Source organism: Physella acuta, unplaced genomic scaffold (genome assembly GCF_028476545.2).
Source record: "Physella acuta isolate Inbredline_101_S28 unplaced genomic scaffold, ASM2847654v3 ptg001132l, whole genome shotgun sequence".
Classification (NCBI taxonomy): Eukaryota; Metazoa; Mollusca; class Gastropoda; family Physidae; genus Physella; species Physella acuta.
In genome coordinates this window covers 81,627-85,895 of record NW_026732649.1, presented here as the reverse complement: position 1 = coordinate 85,895, position 4,269 = coordinate 81,627, and positions in this window count along the sequence as shown.

Here is a 4,269-nt window from a genome sequence, read left to right as displayed (position 1 = left end):
AAATTCGCTTGCGACGTCACGAGTAAATAGCTAAGGTGGTAGTGTAACCGGCTCATATACAAGTGGCACGGGTTCTAGACCAATATGTCAATGATATTTTTATTTCAATTTTTTTTTTTAGATGTGAATGATAAAATTGCCTATCTGAACTTGGCAGGATACAGGGCAGGTGAAGTAGAGTTCATCTGTTTCTTTGTCCTAAGCATATGAAAGGATAGTGTGGTCAGAGACATGCTCGGCTGGAATCGTTTTTTAAACGATAAAAACATGTTGTCTAAGACTTGGCGGGACACTGGGCAGGTGAAGTAGAGTTGAGTAGGTCACCTGTGACGTCAGTATATGAAGGGATAGTCCGAAATCGGTGTTTTCGGTGTTTTTAAAAGATAAAAAACATATTTTTGAATGTGGGGTCTGTTTTTTGTGACGATAAGTGACACTGCAGTAGCGTAGCGAGGAGAGGGGGGGGGGGGACGGGAGGGGGAGAGGAGGCGGGGGTGGGAGGCGGGGTGAGGGGGAAGGGGGGGGGCGGGGGGGGACATATGTTGGGGCGCCAAAATGGTTTGGAAAAATAAATTGAAAGGTTGAGGGGGGTTCAATTCGAAAGTTTGAGTGGGGGGGGGGGTGCACATCAAAAGTTTAAGGAGGGGGGGGGGGGTTGCAAATCAAAATCTTGCGGGGGGGGGGGGGGGTTCAAATCGAAAAGTTTGTCCCCGGGCGCCGGGAAGGGTCGCTATGCCTCTGAGTGACAGACGTGATGTTTTTTGATGGATGACCCCCGAAACCCACAGTTATCCAACGGATGACGGGCATTCTAGTTACTTTTAAAAGGGGATTAATTATATCACTTTAGATTGAATCATTTCGCAATGTGACATGACGTCATAATTTTATACTAGGATAAAACAAAACTTTATCAAATGCTTGCTATTTTAAGTAGAGACATTTAGTTGACTAATAACTTCGTTGGTTGGCACAAAATATGTGATTATGATATTTTGTTACAGATTGTTAAACGTATGCAACACATAAACCAGAACAAAACGTAAAATATTGCAATGTTCAACTACACTCATCAGACTGGGTCTGAAATCATTTCACACAAAATATGTGTACGGTAAATCGTGTGTCTGTATTGTCAGGGACGGGCACGTTAATCGGATTTACTTTTAAATTAAAATAGAAATATATAAGCTAAAACATTATCAAAGGTAAAGCAACGTCAATTAGATTCAACGCTTGCTTCTCTACAAAAATTAATACAATAATTTCAAAGTTTTTTATTTTTTATTTCATTGAAAATAGAATTAGATAAACAAAACTGGTGGGAATATTTATGAAAATATTCTAAAAAACCTAGATTTAATACACTTATCAATATGCGGCTCTCCAGTTCCATAATAATTATATTATTTTATTTTCAAAACAAAATGAATATTATACTCTAAAAACAAAAACAACTTTAAACAAAGGTGAAGTGGAGTGTAAATGGACAGCTGACAGCAGCTGGGCATTAGGCCCTGCCCCCCCCCCCCCCACCCCACAACTGTGCTATGGCCAGTCCCGTCGTAATTGTTCCATGTTTTCCACTACCAAAGTGCATAAAAATGTAAGTGGCTCTTTTATTATTTGAAAATTTTGTAGATTGTAACTTTAGGCTCTTCCAACTCACAAGGTTGCCGACCCCTGGTATAGAGGAATGTTAGCGGCCTAACTACTACACAGGGTGATTAGTGTACACTCGAGGTTTACATACAGCATGCGCTTGGGCGTCTGGGCGTTAGGGTAGAAAAACCTGCGCTCTAAAAATAGAAGGTCTAAGATATTTAGCGCCGACAGTGTTTGAATTAAAATATCTTTGTTCTAGAAAACAAGCGCCCAAGTTTAAAATTGTTAACGGTGTAATGAAACGCTGAAATAAAACTGTCAGTTTGGTGGGTAGGATTAGGTATCGGCAAAGTAAGAAGGATAACGTCAGTTTACATTTCTTTTTCTTTCGCGTACTCTCAATTTCAATTTCTGGCTAAGATTATATAACAGTCGCCATGCATAAATTTAGATACAAGCAAATAACAGACGCCGTGTTTGATTACATTCTAGCAAAGAACAGATAACAGAAGCTATTTAGGGCGTGGTCGAGTTGGTAAAGCTCATCGTTGCTAAACCGAAAAGTCTCGAGTTCGAACCCTCGGGCAGATGAGGCTCGTTAGCTGGGGAAAGCCACTCTTCTAGGAGAGACAACTCCAAAATTAAAAACGACTGCTGTCTTGTAGTTTGTTCTTAGTTGGACAAAGGCTATGGAAGCAAATCCAAAAAGAAAAGCAGGCTGAAATCGGAGTCAATGGCCTCAATGGCGCATAACCAGTTGACACGTAATTCTTAATTGTGATGGAAGCATGGTCGAATCGGCAAAGCTCATAGTTGATAAAAACCCTTTTTCATAGTTCGAAAAAAAAAGTCTCGAGTTCAAACCCTCTAGCAGATAAGGCTCGATCCCTCCCAACACTAAAAATAAAGAACGAAGAAGAAGAAGAACCTTCAGTCAAAGGTACGTAACAATTAAAATCCTGACCACCTGCAAAAAGGGCAGAGCTATTACCCTAAATTTGAAAGATTTACTGACTTTATTTTTCATCAGGTTTTAGATGAACAAAGGTATATAACCAAAAAAAAAACAAAATTCAAATGAGATTATCCCAAATATTCAAAGCTATTTATTTTAAATTATATATATAGTATGATATTTGTTTAGGATTATATATATACTAAACAAATATACAATTGACATAAAAATGTTAGTGGCTCTTTAAAACCGGGTAATGTTGTAAATTGTAACTTTTGGCTCTGTCGTCTCAAAAGGTTGCCGACAACTACTCTATGTTACTTTCACTTTATACAATTTGTATTTGCCGAACATTCTTTTTTTTTTAAATGAGTGTATAGACTATGTTGAGTAGGTAATACTTTTAAAAAATATATATTTTTATATAATATTGTGCTGTTTAAACGTTACGACTTTTTCATAATAAATGTTATAAAAGAGTGAATAATAAAGTAATTAGTATTTTTTGTAGCAAAAAAACGGATCACCTATTTAGTAATGATAAGCAATGTAAGTAGGCTGAATTCACGAAATCAAAATAAAATTACCATGAGCGTGAGTCAAGAGAGTGTGACGTCATAAATTTCGACTTGACAACGTGACCATTGGTACCAATAGAACCGTCCGGATGTACCCAAAACACAACGTCCGGCAGCAGTAGGATAAATGTACCTATGCGCAAATGTTATGCGCTAAATCGGTATTTTGTTAAGATACATGTTTTGGCCACACGTTATCCTTTTGGTATCTATGGGATTAGGAGTCATTTGTATTTGAAGTATATGCATTCATATACTCGAATTTCAGAATGATTGATTCGTTTAGTGCATAGTTTAAAACGTTTTTTTATTGATGTTTTCAAACAGTATCATAAAACATATTTTGTGTGGGAAATAAGAAATTCAATCATTATTTTAGATAATGTGAGCATTGATTATTCTTACCATAGTCAGATGATTATAAATCTGAATTAACTATATGGTGACACTATGTAATTATTACATCATAATGTGCACGGCATCATCTGGCTGAAATGAAGGAGACACATGTGTGATGTAGGTTCGAATCTTTCTTGTATGCACATATTTTGTGAGGATTTTGTGAGTTTGATAATATATTGCATGTTTTATAATAGAGGGATAATCTAGTGATGACTGTGTATGTGTGCCAATATAAGGGTAGTATGGATATTGTGATGAGTGTTTGATTTTAGATTGCAGTTTGTTGATATGGTTGTCAGTCATGGCAACCATATTTTCAAAAGAGTCCCTGATGCTTGCACATATTTTCCTTTAAGTACCCTAATCAATGTGTTTGTAAAATAAATAAATATTCCATAGACTTTGAGGTTATGCTATCAGTAAGCTTTTTTTTTCTTATTTTTCTCTATTTTTAACACACAAAAATGCTGCCTGTAAGATACCTTTTTTTTTCCTTTTTCGAGAAACGCGATGTAGAACTTTAATTAAAACAATTAAAGCGATAACAAGAATAACAATTAACAAACAACAACAATAATAATAACAATACTACTACCACTACCTTATTATAATAATTATTATTGTAAGTTTTATTGCCATTGTTATTATTTTCATTGTTATATTTCTTCTTCTTTTTATGATCATTATTACCAGTAGTAGTAATAGTAATGACAGAAGAAGTAATTAGAG